The following is a 19,046-nucleotide window of genomic DNA, read 5'->3' on the forward strand; positions in this document are numbered from 1 at the left end:
GTAAAGAAATGGCTCCCTGTTGCAGTTACCCCCCACTTTTTGCCTGATACTGATGCTGACTTGACTGAGAAGTGTGCTGGGACCCTGCTAACCAGGCCCCAGCACCAGTGTTCTTTCACCTAAAATGTACCATTGTATCCACAATTGGCCCACCCTGGCATTCAGATAAGTCCCTTGTAACTGGTACTTCTAGTACCAAGGGCCCTGATGCCAAGGAAGGTCTCTAAGGGCTGCAGCATGTCTTATGCCACCCTAGAGACCCCTCACTCAGCACAGACACACTGCTTACAAGCCTGTGTGTGCTAGTGAGAACAAAATGAGTAAGTCGACATGTCACTCCCCTCAGGGTGCCATGCCAGCCTCTCACTGCCTATGCAGTATAGGTAAGACACCCCTCTAGCAGGCCTTACAGCCCTAAGGCAGGGTGCACTATACCATAGGTGAGGGTACCAGTGCATGAGCACTGTGCCCCTACAGTGTCTAAACCAAACCTTAGACATTGTAAGTGCAGGGTAGCCATAAGAGTATATGGTCTGGGAGTCTGTTTTACACGAACTCCACAGCACCATAATGGCTACACTGAAAACTGGGAAGTTTGGTATCAAACTTCTCAGCACAATAAATGCACACTCCAGAGGGCACCTTAGAGGTGCCCCCTGAAACTTAACCAACTATCTGTGTAGGCTGACTGGTTCCAGCAGCCTGCCACACTAGAGACATGTTGCTGGCCCCATGGGGAGAGTGCCTTTGTCACTCTGAGGCCAGTAACAAAGCCTGCACTGGGTGGAGATGCTAACACCTCCCCCAGGCAGGAGCTGTAACACCTGGCGGTGAGCCTCAAAGGCTCACCCCTTTGTCACAGCCCAGCAGGGCACTCCAGCTTAGTGGAGTTGCCCGCCCCCTCCGGCCACGGCCCACTTTTGGCGGCAAGGCTGGAGGGAACAAAGAAAGCAACAAGGAGGAGTCACTGGCCAGTCAGGACAGCCCCTAAGGTGTCCTGAGCTGAGGTGACTCTAACTTTTAGAAATCCTCCATCTTGCAGATGGAGGATTCCCCCAATAGGGTTAGGATTGTGACCCCCTCCCCTTGGGAGGAGGCACAAAGAGGGTGTACCCACCCTCAGGGCTAGTAGCCATTGGCTACTAACCCCCCAGACCTAAACACGCCCTTAAATTTAGTATTTAAGGGCTACCCTGAACCCTAGAAAATTAGATTCCTGCAACTACAAGAAGAAGGACTGCCTAGCTGAAAACCCCTGCAGCGGAAGACCAGAAGACGACAACTGCCTTGGCTCCAGAAACTCACCGGCCTGTCTCCTGCCTTCCAAAGATCCTGCTCCAGCGACGCCTTCCGAAGGGACCAGCGACCTCGACATCCTCTGAGGACTGCCCCTGCTTCGAAAAGACAAGAAACTCCCGAGGACAGCGGACCTGCTCCAAGAAAAGCTGCAACTTTGTTTCCAGCAGCTTTAAAGATCCCTGCAAGCTCCCCGCAAGAAGCGTGAGACTTGCAACACTGCACCCGGCGACCCCGACTCGGCTGGTGGCGATCCAACACCTCAGGAGGGACCCCAGGACTACTCTAAGACTGTGAGTACAAAAACCTGTCCCCCCTGAGCCCCCACAGCGCCGCCTGCAGAGGGAATCCCGAGGCTTCCCCTGACCGCGACTCTTTGAATCCAAAGTCCCGACACCTGGGAGAGACCCTGCACCCGCAGCCCCCAGGGCCTGAAGGACCGGACTTTCACTGGAGGAGTGACCCCCAGGAGTCCCTCTCCCTTGATCAAGTGGAGGTTTCCCCGAGGAACCCCCCCCTTGCCTGCCTGCAGCGCTGAAGAGATCCCGAGATCTCTCATAGACTAACATTGCGAACCCGACGCTTGTTTCTACACTGCACCCGGCCGCCCCCGCGCCGCTGAGGGTGAAATTTCTGTGTGGGCTTGTGTCCCCCCCGGTGCCCTACAAAACCCCCCTGGTCTGCCCTCCGAAGACGCGGGTACTTACCTGCAAGCAGACCGGAACCGGGGCACCCCCTTCTCTCCATTCTAGCCTATGTGTTTTGGGCACCACTTTGAACTCTGCACCTGACCGGCCCTGAGCTGCTGGTGTGGTGACTTTGGGGTTGCTCTGAACCCCCAACGGTGGGCTACCTTGGACCAAGAACTAAGCCCTGTAAGTGTCTTACTTACCTGGTAAAACTAACCAAAACTTACCTCCCCTAGGAACTGTGAAAATTGCACTGTGTCCACTTTTAAAACAGCTATTTGTCAATAACTTGAAAAGTATACATGCAATTTTGATGATTTGAAGTTCCTAAAGTACTTACCTGCAATACCTTTCGAATGAGATATTACATGTAGAATTTGAACCTGTGGTTCTTAAAATAAACTAAGAAAAGATATTTTTCTATATAAAAACCTATTGGCTGGATTTGTCTCTGAGTGTGTGTACCTCATTTATTGTCTATGTGTATGTACAACAAATGCTTAACACTACTCCTTGGATAAGCCTACTGCTCGACCACACTACCACAAAATAGAGCATTAGTATTATCTATTTTTACCACTATTTTACCTCTAAGGGGAACCCTTGGACTCTGTGCATGCTATTCCTTACTTTGAAATAGCACATACAGAGCCAACTTCCTACATTGGTGGATCAGCGGTGGGGTACAAGACTTTGCATTTGCTGGACTACTCAGCCAATACCTGATCACACGACAAATTCCAAAATTGTCATTAGAAATTCATTTTTGCAATTTGAAATTTTTCTAAATTCTTAAAAGTCCTGCTAGGGCCTTGTGTGTTAAGTCCCTGTTTAGCATTGTCTTTTAGAGTTTAAAAGTTTGTTAAAAGTTTGAAATTAGATTCTAGAAACAGTTTTAGATTCTTTAAAAAGTCTTCCAACTCTTAGCAAAATAATGTCTGATACAGAGATGAATGTGGTGGAACTCGACACCACACCTTACCTCCATCTTAAGATGAGGGAGCTAAGGTCTCTCTGTAATATCAAAAAAATAACCATTGGCTCCAGACCTACCAAAATTCAGCTCCAGGAGCTGTTGGCAGAGTTTGAAAAAGCCAACCCCTCTGATGATGACATCACAGAGGAAGAAATTAGTGACTTGGAGGCCAATGTCCCTCCTCCAGTCCTAAATAGGGAGAACAGGACCCCTCAAGTCCTGTCTCCAACTGTGTTAGTCAGAAATGGTGAGTCCCTCACAGGAGGGTCCCACATTTCTGAAATCACTGAGGATGCTCTCAGTGAAGATGACCCCCTGTTAGCCAGGATGGTCAAAAGATTGGCTTTGGAAAAGCAGCTCCTAGCCATAGAAAGGGAAAGAAAAGAGATGGGCCTAGGTCCCATCGATGGTGGCAGCAACTTAAATAGGGTCAGAGATTCTCCTGACATCCTAAAAATCCCCAAAGGGATTGTAACAAAATATGAAGATGGTGATGACATCACCAAATGGTTCACAGCTTTTGAGAGGGCTTGTGTAACCAGAAAAGTAAACAGATCTCACTGGGGTGCTCTCCTTTGGGAAATGTTCACTGGAAAGTGTAGGGATAGACTCCTCACACTCTCTGGAAAAGATGCAGAATCTTATGACCTCATGAAGGGTACCCTGATTGAGGGCTTTGGATTCTCCACTGAGGAGTATAGAATTAGATTCAGGGGGGCTCAAAAATCCTCGAGCCAGACCTGGGTTGATTTTGTAGACTACTCAGTAAAAACACTAGATGGTTGGTTAACTGGAAATGAAGTGTGTGACTATGTTGGGCTTTATAATTTGTTTATGAAAGAACACATTTTAAGTAACTGCTTCAATGAAAAGTTGCATCAGTATCTGGTAGACCTAGGTCCAATTTCTCCCCAAGAATTGGGAAAGAAGGCAGACCACTGGGTCAAGACTAGGGTAACCAAAACTTCCACTGGGGGTGACCAAAAGAAAGGGGTTACAAAAACTCCCCAGGAGAAAGTGGGTGACACTAGAAACAAAGAAAAAGAGTCCTCTGTAGGCCCCCAAAAACCAGAACAGGTGGGTGGGCCCCAAGACACAACCCAAAACAAAGGTGGGTACCAGGGTAAGAACTGGGATGCCACTAAGGCATGGTGCCACAACTGTAAACAGTCTGGGCACCACACCAAGGACACTTCTTGTCCCAAAAACAAACCCCAGAACAAAATTCCAGGGGTAACCAGTGTAGCCATTGGAGATGACTCCTCAGATGAGGAGGTCTTCATAGCTTTCAACTGGAAAATGGGCCCAACAGGTGAGTTGGAGATTCCAGAGGGAAGTAGACACTTCCACCACCTAGAGGTGAATGGAATCCCAGCCACTGCCCTGAGAGACACTTGTGCCAGTCACACTATTGTGCATGACAGGCTGGTGCTCTCAAACCAGTACATCCCAGGTGAGATGGCCAGAGTAAGAGTTAGCCCAGACAGGGTCACTAATAGGCCTGTGGCTCTTGTGCCCATAGAAGTGGGTGGAACTTTTAGCTGGAGAAGGGTGGTAGTCAGTACAGACCTCCCCCTTGATTGTCTCCTTGGAAATGACTACCCAGAGGTTAGTCAGAGCCTAAGAGAAGAACTGGTCCAGGGCCAGTCCTCTCCCAAGGATTCTGGAGTGCCTGCCTCTGCAGTAAATGCAAGTAGGCCCCAGAGGAAAAAGAAAAGGAAACAGAGTAGGAAAGGTGGACAACCTTTAGCCAAGGTTCCAGCCAGCCAAGGAGATTCTGCTCCAGTAGGGGAGAACTCCAAAAATGGCTCTGATAAAGTCCAACCTGACCCACAAGAAGTCCTGGCTAGTCAGGCAACTGTTAAGCCTGAGTGGGTGGCTCCTCAGCTAACAGAAGAAAGAGTGGAAGAAGGGTGTTTACTACAAGATGTGGTAACCCCCCACTCTAATACAGCAGACAGGCACCCTGAACCCAAAGAAGCCTGTAACTTAGCCCCTTCCCTTGTAGGTGAAGAGCTAAAGGTGTGGTTCTGGGCACTGACAGCTGTCAGTGGCCTCTGCTGGGTGTTAGCCTTTATGGCTGCACTATCCTTGGCATGGTGGTCTGACCCCATGCCAAATAACAAGTTAGGCCCCCTGACCCTGTTGGTCATGGTGGGGTTACTCCAGCTCTGGGTAACCTCTTTGGGTAAGCTAGGGGTGACCCTGGCTAAGATAAGATTAGCAGAGGTGGATACCTCTGACCTCAAAATAGAGAGAATGGGTGAAGACATAAAAAGCACAGACAAGAGGCAGTTCAGACTAGGTCCTATCACTGTGGAAGTGGGTCAGTTCCCCAGAGGGAATGACCTGAACAGGAGGATGTAAGGCAGAGTAGGCCCTGCAACAAACCAGCCATTTCCTCTACTCTTCCTCGCCTGACAGACTAGGAAGACTCTTCCAGCGTTGGCTGAGTCTCCTGGCCTGTGGGCTGGGAGGGGCTTGTGTAAAGAAATGGCTCCCTGTTGCAGTTACCCCCCACTTTTTGCCTGATACTGATGCTGACTTGACTGAGAAGTGTGCTGGGACCCTGCTAACCAGGCCCCAGCACCAGTGTTCTTTCACCTAAAATGTACCATTGTATCCACAATTGGCCCACCCTGGCATTCAGATAAGTCCCTTGTAACTGGTACTTCTAGTACCAAGGGCCCTGATGCCAAGGAAGGTCTCTAAGGGCTGCAGCATGTCTTATGCCACCCTAGAGACCCCTCACTCAGCACAGACACACTGCTTACAAGCCTGTGTGTGCTAGTGAGAACAAAATGAGTAAGTCGACATGGCACTCCCCTCAGGGTGCCATGCCAGCCTCTCACTGCCTATGCAGTATAGGTAAGACACCCCTCTAGCAGGCCTTACAGCCCTAAGGCAGGGTGCACTATACCATAGGTGAGGGTACCAGTGCATGAGCACTGTGCCCCTACAGTGTCTAAACCAAACCTTAGACATTGTAAGTGCAGGGTAGCCATAAGAGTATATGGTCTGGGAGTCTGTTTTACACGAACTCCACAGCACCATAATGGCTACACTGAAAACTGGGAAGTTTGGTATCAAACTTCTCAGCACAATAAATGCACACTCCAGAGGGCACCTTAGAGGTGCCCCCTGAAACTTAACCAACTATCTGTGTAGGCTGACTGGTTCCAGCAGCCTGCCACACTAGAGACATGTTGCTGGCCCCATGGGGAGAGTGCCTTTGTCACTCTGAGGCCAGTAACAAAGCCTGCACTGGGTGGAGATGCTAACACCTCCCCCAGGCAGGAGCTGTAACACCTGGCGGTGAGCCTCAAAGGCTCACCCCTTTGTCACAGCCCAGCAGGGCACTCCAGCTTAGTGGAGTTGCCCGCCCCCTCCGGCCACGGCCCACTTTTGGCGGCAAGGCTGGAGGGAACAAAGAAAGCAACAAGGAGGAGTCACTGGCCAGTCAGGACAGCCCCTAAGGTGTCCTGAGCTGAGGTGACTCTAACTTTTAGAAATCCTCCATCTTGCAGATGGAGGATTCCCCCAATAGGGTTAGGATTGTGACCCCCTCCCCTTGGGAGGAGGCACAAAGAGGGTGTACCCACCCTCAGGGCTAGTAGCCATTGGCTACTAACCCCCCAGACCTAAACACGCCCTTAAATTTAGTATTTAAGGGCTACCCTGAACCCTAGAAAATTAGATTCCTGCAACTACAAGAAGAAGGACTGCCTAGCTGAAAACCCCTGCAGCGGAAGACCAGAAGACGACAACTGCCTTGGCTCCAGAAACTCACCGGCCTGTCTCCTGCCTTCCAAAGATCCTGCTCCAGCGACGCCTTCCGAAGGGACCAGCGACCTCGACATCCTCTGAGGACTGCCCCTGCTTCGAAAAGACAAGAAACTCCCGAGGACAGCGGACCTGCTCCAAGAAAAGCTGCAACTTTGTTTCCAGCAGCTTTAAAGATCCCTGCAAGCTCCCCGCAAGAAGCGTGAGACTTGCAACACTGCACCCGGCGACCCCGACTCGGCTGGTGGCGATCCAACACCTCAGGAGGGACCCCAGGACTACTCTAAGACTGTGAGTACAAAAACCTGTCCCCCCTGAGCCCCCACAGCGCCGCCTGCAGAGGGAATCCCGAGGCTTCCCCTGACCGCGACTCTTTGAATCCAAAGTCCCGACACCTGGGAGAGACCCTGCACCCGCAGCCCCCAGGGCCTGAAGGACCGGACTTTCACTGGAGGAGTGACCCCCAGGAGTCCCTCTCCCTTGATCAAGTGGAGGTTTCCCCGAGGAACCCCCCCCTTGCCTGCCTGCAGCGCTGAAGAGATCCCGAGATCTCTCATAGACTAACATTGCGAACCCGACGCTTGTTTCTACACTGCACCCGGCCGCCCCCGCGCCGCTGAGGGTGAAATTTCTGTGTGGGCTTGTGTCCCCCCCGGTGCCCTACAAAACCCCCCTGGTCTGCCCTCCGAAGACGCGGGTACTTACCTGCAAGCAGACCGGAACCGGGGCACCCCCTTCTCTCCATTCTAGCCTATGTGTTTTGGGCACCACTTTGAACTCTGCACCTGACCGGCCCTGAGCTGCTGGTGTGGTGACTTTGGGGTTGCTCTGAACCCCCAACGGTGGGCTACCTTGGACCAAGAACTAAGCCCTGTAAGTGTCTTACTTACCTGGTAAAACTAACCAAAACTTACCTCCCCTAGGAACTGTGAAAATTGCACTGTGTCCACTTTTAAAACAGCTATTTGTCAATAACTTGAAAAGTATACATGCAATTTTGATGATTTGAAGTTCCTAAAGTACTTACCTGCAATACCTTTCGAATGAGATATTACATGTAGAATTTGAACCTGTGGTTCTTAAAATAAACTAAGAAAAGATATTTTTCTATATAAAAACCTATTGGCTGGATTTGTCTCTGAGTGTGTGTACCTCATTTATTGTCTATGTGTATGTACAACAAATGCTTAACACTACTCCTTGGATAAGCCTACTGCTCGACCACACTACCACAAAATAGAGCATTAGTATTATCTATTTTTACCACTATTTTACCTCTAAGGGGAACCCTTGGACTCTGTGCATGCTATTCCTTACTTTGAAATAGCACATACAGAGCCAACTTCCTACAAGTACATTTTTAAAAAGTTGGACATGTCCTGTTAAGTTTTGCATCTTCTGTAGTGTAAAACTCTTAAATTCATTGCAAGGCCTCCCTCTCCCATAGTATAACATTGTGTTGACTTATTACATTTAATAAGTGATCATTTTCAATTGGGAACAGATTGGAATATCACATTTTGTGTCTAAAGAACTGTCATTGTAAACCCTTTCACAGTCCCTAAAACGCCACTTTTAGAAAGTTACCTTTTTCTTTTCTTAACCATTTATTGCCTAAAGCCTGTTCCTCGGTCACATGACTAGGTGCAGCTGGCAGTTGGTCTTTATGTATTGCTCTCAGGCAGTGAGACAAAGGGAAAATAGGTGTTGGCAGGATGGGCAACTCTGAGTTAACAAGGAGGAGGAGCTTTCATTTACTACACTTGCACATCATAAAGGCTCTGCCTGAGCACTCTCACAAAGAATTTGACATTGGTCTAATTCAACCCTACACAAACTGGGGACAGGATGGGGAAGAAAGGTGCCTGGCACCTCAGGGAGATAAAGCCTCTAGAAGCTTCCTCAGCTGCAAAGGTGTCACCAATTATAACTAATGGATCTCAGAAACCCAACTCTTCAGAACACTTCTGGACCTGTGGACTCTACCAGGAAGAAGGACTGCTGTGCTGCTGAAAGGACTGCCACTCTGCTGGACTGCTGCCCTGAATGCCTGTTGCCCTACTGTGCTGACTTGCTGCCCTCTTAGCTGGGTGAGAAGGGCTGGACCTGCATCTCTAAACCCAAGACTCAAGAGTGACTCCAATGGCTAGTTGACTGGCCTCCTGATTAGAAGCCTCAGGGACAGAACAGGCTCCCAACCACCTTGAACCGAGCCTTTGACTAATCCTTCTCTGAGTCCTGCCCCCAATCGGTGGCAGCCAAGTCCTTGACTCTTGGAAGTCGGCACAAAGGTGATCTTCTAGCCATCTGTGGTTTCACTAGAACTGATCAATCTCCTGCGCAGCATGGCACATCTCCTGCAGAACCAGCACATCACCTCTGCTGCTTGATGCAGTGCCTTTGGAACCAATACATCACCTCTGCTGTCCAGACTTCCTAGATGCAAAGACTTTGCATTACCATAATAGCCCATCATAACCGCCGCTGTACGATGCATCTCCAAGCAAGGACTTCACATTGGCCAACATGGGCTATTGGAACCGCTAATGCTCGATGCATCACAATGCATGGACATTGCATCACACTTTGCGGCTGCCACAAACCACCACTGCACAATGCATCGCTTTGCCCGGACCTCATGTCACCTCTGGGATGCAACACATCCTTAACACAGGACTCTACATCTCTTCACAACCAGGATTAAGGTACTGTGTTCAGCGGGCCTAACTGGTTTGCTGTACTTGGTCTCTGTTACATCACAGTCCAGTATGAACTTGTGCCTTTGTACCAGTCTGATGCGACCAGATAAACATAGTTGGCGATTTGTGCTTTTTGGCCCTATTTTCAGTAAGATCTTTAATTGTGAATATCTCTGGTTCTACTGATTGGAATGTTGTTGTTTGATTATGAGCTATTTATGAAAATGTGCTCTATTTTTCTAGTTTGGTGTGGGATTGGTGTGATGTGGGATGTGTTGTGTTTTCACTTTGTTACTGTTTGAAGTGCTGTATGAATACTTTGCACAGTGCATCTAAGATAACCTGACTGCTCTGTGCCAAGCTACCAAAGGGTTGAGGACAGGTTAATGTTAATATGGAGTTTGCTTATGGGTTCACCCTGACAAGGATTGTGGTGGCTGCTTGAGAAGGGTTCACCCCCCTGAGTCAATAACCCAGTTTCTTATAGCGGCCAAGCAAGTCTAGTGAGGATCCGAGCTGAAGATGCATTGCACAGCTGTAGTGATTGGTCAGTTCCAAGGTACGGCATGGCTGCGATGCGAGGTTCTTTGTCACCATCGAGGGTCTTGTTGACGAGAATTTGTGATGCGAAGTCCAGTGTTAGGGATGTGTCGCGCATTCGAGGTGATGCATTGTTTCCGAGGAGCTTCAAGTCTGCGATGCAGAGTCAGACATCCTCATTGACAAGGGATGCGGGGGCTTGCATCAAGCATGCATTGCACAGTGGTGGTTCAGAGGAACCTGTGGATGTGACGCAGGTCTTTGCAATTGTTCCAACCCATGCAGCAGCATTGATGCATTGGTTCTGTTTGATGTTCTGCCAGGCACCAGGGAAGATGCATCAGGACTTCAAGAGGAGCCCTCTGGAAGCTTCTCCTCCACTTCAAAGGCACAACTGTTCCGCTGGATCCTCGGAGGCTGGCAGGGCACCATAATCCCACTTCCAAGGGGACAAGGGTGGGGTGCCACCACTTGACATGGTAGACTGACAGATAGCAATGGCAAAGTGTACGCGTAAGATTGTTGGAAGCCTGTTGTGTCCCTGAGGCTTCAGATCACGAGGCCAGTCAAGTAGGACTTGGAGTCACTCTGGTGTTCTGGGTTAAGGAAATGGGGGTCCAGTCCGTCTCACTCAGGCAAGAGGACAACAGGCAAGAGGTCAGCACATCAGGGCAGCTGTCCTTCTGAGCAGCAGTTCAGCAGAGTGGCAGGCCTTTTTAGCAGCACAGAAGTCCTTCTTCCTGCCAGTGTATCCTCAGGTCCAGAGGGATACTCAAACGTTGAAGCCCCAGGCCGAGTATGGATACCCAGTTGTGCCTTTGAAGTGGGAGAGAAGCTTGTAGAGGGTTCCTTTTGAAGTCCTGAGGCATCCTGCATTCCCTGTCCTGGATACAGACTAAGTACAGGGGGTATGTAGCCCTTTGTGTGGAGGCAGAACAGAGCCTATTCAAGTGTGAGTAGGACTGTGCTCAGCTCCACTCTCCCATCCTTCTAGTGATGAACAATCCAGGCTCACATAAGCTATCCATTGTGTGTGGCTGTCTAGGAGGAATACACAAAGCCCAACTGTCACGTACACCCTGTCATGTGACCAAGAGACAAGCTAAAGGCACTACATGGCTAAAGCAGAAAAATGCCAGCTTTCTAAAAGTGGCATTTTCTAAATGATAATTTATGATCAGGCTTTACCATAAGAAATGATTTCTCATTACAATTCCAAAGACACCAAACACAAACAGGTTACCTGTTACCACTTGGGAATTACAGCTTATTAAATGTAATAAGGTAAGTCCAATAGGAGAGGTAGGTCTTGCAGTAGTGAAAAATAATTTAAGAGTTGTTCACTACCTGGACAAGTACAACTTAAAAGTAGGTGCCTAATTTTTAAATACATTGCACCCTGCCCTCTGGGCTTTCCAGGGCATTAGCCTAGGGCTGACTTATATGAATTCAAAAATAAGTTTTGGGTCTGGAAAAAGGTTTTCTTTGCCAGGTCTAAAAGGCAGTAAAAACTGCATATACAGAGGCTGCAATGGAAAGCCTGAGACATGTTTAAAGTAGGAATGGGTGAAACATCCCATTCAGCTAGTGGAATTGGTAGAATTTTGGCGATTCTATGTTACTCTTGTTATGTGGAGTTCCAGACAAATCTCACCAATTGCCACGTGGCGGATTCTCGTGAGTACACCAAAATGGTAAATTGGCGAGCGCAAGCAAGATTTGGTGCCCCCCTAGCTTGGTTTTTGGTCGATAGGAGGAAATCCGGTCAGATTTTTCAAATGCAGGCGGTTACAGGAGAAAATCTACTCTAGTGACATCAAAATCAATTTGATTAGCTATGCCCTCTGGTGTGCCATGTGGTGCCATTCGCACCTGGCACTAAATCACAGCATGAGCAGCGCAGCATGCCTATTTTTGCCTGTTGGTGGACCTCCAAAGAATCGTGCTGAGTTTTTTTTGGTAACACTGCAGAATTCGGCAGAGAGTTAAATTCTGCATGTTCTGTCCACCCCTAGTTTAAAGTGCTACTTAAGTGGGTGACACAATAATTCTGCAGGCCCACTAGTAGCATTTAATTTACTGGTCTAGGGGCCCAGGTAGTGCACTTAACTAGGGAATTACAAGTAAATTAAGTATTCTAATTGGGTATAAGCCAATCTTACATGTTTTAAGAAGGAGAGTACAAGCACTTTACTATTGGTTATCCATGGTAAAATGTGCGGAGCACCAAGGCCAGCAAAAAATAACAGGAGTCAGCAAAAACCGCAGATATTAGGGCAAAAAGTAAGGCGGTAAACCACACCAAGGACGCCAGGTTTAATGCTCACCAACTTTAATTTGAGAATTGCAGGTCCCCAGCAAGAAGCTCTTAAGCAAAACTGTGAGAGATTAGCATGGCAGATTTGAAGGATGCAATCCGATGCTTGTCAAATTAGCCAAGCGAAATATCAGAAAGAGAGAGAGAGAGAGACGTATGGTGAAAATGGGAAAAAACATGAAACAAATTAGGTGGAAGAAAAAAGAGGGGAAAGAAAACAGGCAAAGAAAAAGACGTGGAATAAGAGGGGTACAGTAAAGGAAAGCTGTGAGATCTATGGACTTAAATGCAGGTTTAGTGACAAGGAAATTAGAAACACAAACACAGGAGCAGGGGGAGAACTAGAGGTTGAAACCCTGATTAAGGGAAGAAAGATTGAGTGCTGCAAATCATTAAAAGGAGGAGTGTGAAACTAAGAATAGGATTGATCAAAAGAGCAAGGTGGATGTGATTGTGAATGTGTAAGTTTAAGTGACTTTGACAATGGTAGAGTCTGAGGTAGGCATTGAACGCATTATAATGACCATAGTATAAGGTGCCTCCCCTTCGGAAATTGGTAATCACCTAGGCATGATAGTAACCCTGGTAAAAGGTGACCCTCCTTGATACTTTGTTTTGAGTCTACAGATTCTGATCACTTTCCATGGCATATTGTGAGTGATTTAGTAAATATGGAGATTTTGGTATATGGTAACCTGTCTTGGCTTATTGTGACCATGCAGGGCATCATGAGGGTCATTGCATAAGGAAGATGATATTTTGTGGCATATTGCTGGCATTCTAGACGTATAGTGTACCTGGCCTGAAGTGTTCTCTTTAATGTATTGAGGGCATATTAGGCATCTTTTTCACCACCCCTGGAATAAAGTCAGTCATGTCACAAGGTTGTTATTCTTGACATATTGTAAGCATTCCTGATATTATAGTGGCTATCACTGGCATAATGGTGGCCATCCCTAGACTAACTGCGGACATCACTAGCATAACTGACACCGACCACTAGTGGCTTCTGATGGGAGGCTTTCCTTAAAGAGGACATACCTAACATTTGGTGGGTACATGATTTTCTTCCACAGTATGTGATTGTGATACATGGGTTGTGAAGAAAATGTGGCTATGCTGTGTACCAATATATAGAAGGTCTTGATGAAAATGAAATGCATGCATTTTGAGACCAAACGTGGATTTACTAAAATTAAAAGCAGTTGTGGTGGTGAAAAAGTACTTAAAAAATGCACAGGCCTTTGCTGGAATTGAGTCTCTTTACTCAAATTGAAAAGCTGCGATTTGGGATCAAAATCAAAATGCTATCTTTTCCAGAAATATCAAGCTGGTGGTTGAGGACAACGTTGTTACCTTTCTATGGTGTATATACATTTGATGTTTGAGTGATATTTCATACTGAGTTGAAGACACAAACTATTTCCTCTGTAACAGACAACTTTTGCTATCATTGTTATTTTATGGCATGCAGTCAGCTTTGTTGACAAAGTTTGGTATGGCACTATGGTTAGTAATGCTATCTTAAGTCACTGCCTGGGCATCAGTGTATCCTTAATAAAACCTCCACTGTCAGAGCTGTGAGGACCCTGTAACATGAATTATAACTAAGGTGTCTGAGCCTGTGAGATCAGTTTGCAGAGCACTATTGTCTCCAGAATGAATATTTGAGGTCTGTGCAAGCTTTAATTTTATAGTCATGTTCTTCCATGTATACATTCTATACAGCTTTACTAGGCTATCCTCGTTCGGTTTTTTGAACATTGTGATATACGATGCACTTTTTCTCCCATTTTGTTCAAACTTTCCTCAAGGGGACAACGTCTTGTCCCTCAATTGGGAGGGTCAGCCTTGTTCCTTTCCGTAGCTCTTCGCAATTTGTATCGCGTTAGAAATTAGGATGTATTTTATATTTCGGACTGGTCACTCGGCACCACTTAGGGTGTACAATTGTTTTAAAAAATAAAGATCGATCCCAATAAAAATGCATGATACGAACAACAGCCAGATTTTAATCACTGAGTGATGATGTAGAGTTTCTATGCTTTGATTATGGGTTGGCCGGACTTGTTTCACAGTAGCCTGAATTATGGAGCAGGTTTGTGGGAAATGGACCATTTATTTTGCCCTCCCTCCACCCTCATGTTCGTTGGCTAAAGGTCAGAATAGTATGGTGGAGGGGAGTAACTAAAAAAAATCACTATCTGGGATTCTGGCCCTGACAACGGCACCAGTCCTCCATCGTTCTACTAATATTTAAGATTTTAGTCTTTACCTTTTTAAGGGATATATTAGTTTTGCATCTTCATATCCCTTACAAACATATCCCTTAGAAACCCTTTGCTTGATTTCTGGATACATTACATATCTGTGAAGAAAGGGACTCAATCTGGGGCCATATATACAAGAAAGTGGTGTATCACTAATGATGCATCACTTTTCTTGCGTCCCCTAACGCCACCATGGTACAGCCCTATTTACAATACGGCGCACAATGGCACACGTTAAAGGCAAAAGCATCTTTTTTTAATGCTAATGTAAGGCTATACTGGATTAACGTAAAAAAAGATTACTTTTATCCAGTATAGTGTTAAGAGGCCCATTGAAATCAATGGGAGCCTCATTTTAATGTGTGCTTTAAGGAGGCGTTAAAAATGACGCTAGAAATGCGGCATTTTTTGCGACTCCCTAACGATGGAACGCCCCCTTTGCATACATCATGCATATATCATGCATGATGTGGCACAAAGGTTTTACAATGTGGAGCAAACCTAGTTTGCGCCACCTTGTAAATATGGCGCTTTGGTAGTGGCCCATTAGCGTCACTTTTGCAGCAATAATCTTGCCAAAAATGTGGCACTCAGTGGCGCAAGGACCTTGAAAATCTGGCCCTAGGTTTTAAATCTGCCCTACTGGGGATAACTGCAGCACGTGTAAATCCTACAAAATGATCAGTTCGGAGCTAACACTTATCACTGACATTACCACTAGTCACTCTCGATCTTCTCAATGCAAATTCTTATGCAAACATATGTATTGAATTGTATTATCAAGAAAGAGGGTCACCCCCTTTAGACAAGACAGGGAACCCCGATTTTGTAATATTGTCATGTTTGCGTAGAATAGCTAACTCAGGAAACTAATTAATGTATCTGCAGTTAGAGCCTCATAATGGTCTTTCTTTAAAAGTGCGTGGGTTGACGCATCTATACAGTTGTTATCTCGCTCAGTAGAACGCACACATGGCCTAAAATAAGCAAAATAAAATGAGTCATGCATGTTAAGCAAAGATATCATGTATGCTTTGAGTGTTCCGGTCGCTGAATTCACTAAAAATAATACCAGCACCTGTATCATCACAAGGGCGTGGGAGTGCAAAGGCTGCCTGCTCCCATTTACTGTGCTGCTAGGTCCCTTTGGTAGTAGACTGCAGGCCGCAGATGCATATTCATTCCCTTCTGTAAGAAGTATTGTTACGGACCTCGAACAATGCAGAAGATGTTGCTTCAATTGCACAGGTTTGTAAGGAGGCCGAGGAGTGAACGCTATTGCCTTGTGCGTTGCCATATGCAGGGGAGGGTGAAATGGTGAAATTCTCCCTTCATTTAATACGCGCCTCTGTAAAGAGCGCGGCAGCACAATGCAAACAGCACAGTTCTGCTCCCAGCCGGCATCCAGCTACCTCGTGTAGCTCTCATTGACTGTATGCTTGCTGTGACCATCTACAGGGCTTCACTGCCTTTCGGCCAGGTCCGCTATATACATTATCATGTACATACATAAGCATAATAATATTGTGAAGTGCGTTTTTTTGTCATTACTGGAGGTAGGTTATCGACTTTAAAATCAAGAATTCACAATGCTTTCTGAGCTCCCTATATTCACCTTCTGTTTGCAAGTAACATGGACCTCACATGGCTTCTCCTTGCACCAGGTTATGAGCCTCGACTCAGTCAGCGTAGTGAATGCTGGAATCCAAACATAGACAGTTGTTCTGCTGGGAGAAAAACTTCAATAAAGATAGTATGGTGATGACATATATAACAAAATAACTTTGCCAAAATGCGAAAGATCAACTTCCAACACAAAACTGTATCGAAACAATTAAATATATGTTCAAATGTTCCTAGTGTCCTAGATGATAAGGATTTTTTGAGCAAGAAAAGTCGATGTTTTGACCCCACTTAGTTTTACTATACCTGGGTCTTCATCAGGACCATTAAAAATGTTAAGCACCAATCAAGACTTAGGGGGTCATTACAACATTGGCGGTAAAAGCCGCTTACCGCCGTGCAGAAGACCGCCAATACACCGCCGCGGCCGCGGAATTCCGCCACAGCTATTATGACACACATCTCGGAATCCGCCGAAATTCAGACACCCACACAAGTCCGCCACACCAAAGGTCAGTGTTAAACTGGCGAAAACAATTCCTCCACCGTCACGCCAAAAGAAACACGCCCATGCTATTACGACCCACGAATCCTCGCGGCGGTCTTTCAACCGTGGTATTCCATTGGCGGTACACACCGCTGCGCTCAAAATACACACACATCTCCAAAACACCGCCACATTGGACAATTCAAAATACACACACCTGATACACATACAAACACCACTCCCACACACCCAATTCAATATAAAACACATACCCACATCACCCACAAACCCCTACGACCAGAAATTTTGAGGAAGCCGAGAGACAGAGAGCACAGCAATTGAGAACCCCACCATACAGAGGCACACAACACCATCACCCATACAACATTCCACGCACAAAACACCACACACCACTACACATCACCACACACATCAACACTTACACCACCCCACACATCACCCACACCACCCCATGTCACGCCAAAGACACCCCAGGATTTCCGAGGAGGAGCTCAGGGTCATGGTGGAGGAAATCCTACGGGTAGAGCCACAGCTATTTGGCTCACAGGTGCAGCACACCTCCATAGCCAGGAAGATGGAGCTATGGCGCAGAATCGTGGACAGGGTCAACGCTGTGGGACAGCATCCAAGAAATTGGGAGGACATCAGGAAGAGGTGGAACGACCTACGGGGGAAGGTGCGTTCTGTGGTCTCCAGGCACAACATCGCGGTACAGGGGACTGGCGGCGGACCCCCACAACTAACAACATGGGAGGAGCAAGTCTTGACCATCATGCATCCTGAGGGCCTCGGAGGAGTCAGTGGAGGAATGGACACTGGTAAGTCAAATCTTAACTATCATATCCCCCACCCTACCTGCATGCTATCACAGACCCCCACACTCAGCCCCTCCCCTATCACTACAACTCCTCACTAATGTACTAATAACACAAACCACTCATCCCAACACCAAGCCCTGCATGACACAACTAAGCATGCTCACCCCTCACCAAAGCATGCTCACTGTACATACCCATAACAACCCCCTAACCATCATCACACAAACCCACACACAGGAATGCTTGCACAGGGGTACACGCACACCCACCCATTGCACACCATTACACACACACATGCAATAATCATGCTCTTATATCCCTGCAGGACCACTACGGAACGTCACCACACAGGAGGGTCCAAATATCTCCACTCCACCCACAGAAGAGGCCCACAGTGACGACAGCAGCTCTGCCCTACTGTATCCTGATGACCAGCCCGGACCATCGTGCGCCTCTGGACATTCGGTTCCCCTTGCACAGGCACAGCCCAACACTGACCTTCCACCCTCTGGTAACACCAGCACAGCACCCACCCAGCGGGCCCATACCTCCGTACCCAGGACACGTCAATCAGCGGTGTGTCCACCACTACAGGGAACCCAGGATAACCCACCACCCCAACAACAACAGGGACCTGGGGGCAGTGGCAGTGGGCACACGGTCCAGGGGACGGAGGCACAGGAACACAGGGGAACTGGGAGGGCTGCTGTGCGACAGGGGGCGGACAGGCCAAGGGAACCCACCCTCCACGAGGCCCTCTCCTCCATCATGGGAGCATACCACCACTCCCAGGAGACGATGGCTACGGTCCTGGCCAAGTTTCAGGAGACCCAGCACCTGCAGGACGAACAGTATTTGGGGTTCAGGGAGGAGCTCAGAACCATCAGCTCCGCCCTGGGCACCATCGTAGGGGTGCTGAAGGACATACAAAAGACCATGAGGGACACCGTGGCACTCCAAGGGGCCCCTGACACTAGCATGGACGATGAACTGCCCACCACCTCCGCCGGCACTAGTGGACAGGACGCCCGCCACAGGACCACCACACCAGCACCCCACCCCCTGCATATGGAGAACCACCCCGCAAGCGGTCCCTGAGATCCAGGAACAGGACAGAGCAAGATGGTAAGACCCCCGCCAGGAAATGAGACCACCCTGATTGTCCTCCCACTGTCCCACTGTCCCACTGTCCCACTTTGTTACCCTCTCCATACTTAAACTGCCCCAGCTCCACTTCCTATGCCCATATTGGCAGTGCACATGTGTGACCAATAGACTGGACTCTGCCATGGACATTCCTCCACCGTCCCCCATCACCATTTTACAACCCCCCTCCATTTTTGAGCACTTAAATAAACACCCTTGAAGCACAAAACAATCTGGAGTCAGTCTGTGATTTGGTAAATTTGTATTATCAATGACAGTGTCAAAATGCGTTTTAAATTGTGAAGCCAACATACCTATGTCTCACATCACAAGTCCATGAAGGATGCAAGCAGATGACACACGTTGGTAACCACACCTGTG

General features: G+C 47.7%; 1 protein-coding gene across 4 annotated transcripts in view; it reads left to right on the forward strand.

Moving 5' to 3' along the window:
- The window catches only part of LOC138287725 (potassium voltage-gated channel subfamily A member 2-like), a 449,173-nt gene that overhangs the window by 378,563 nt on the left and 51,564 nt on the right, over positions 1-19,046 (forward strand). The gene's annotated exons all lie outside the window — the stretch shown is intronic.

Source organism: Pleurodeles waltl, chromosome 4_1 (assembly GCF_031143425.1).
Source record: "Pleurodeles waltl isolate 20211129_DDA chromosome 4_1, aPleWal1.hap1.20221129, whole genome shotgun sequence".
Lineage (NCBI taxonomy): Eukaryota > Metazoa > Chordata > Amphibia > Caudata > Salamandridae > Pleurodeles > Pleurodeles waltl.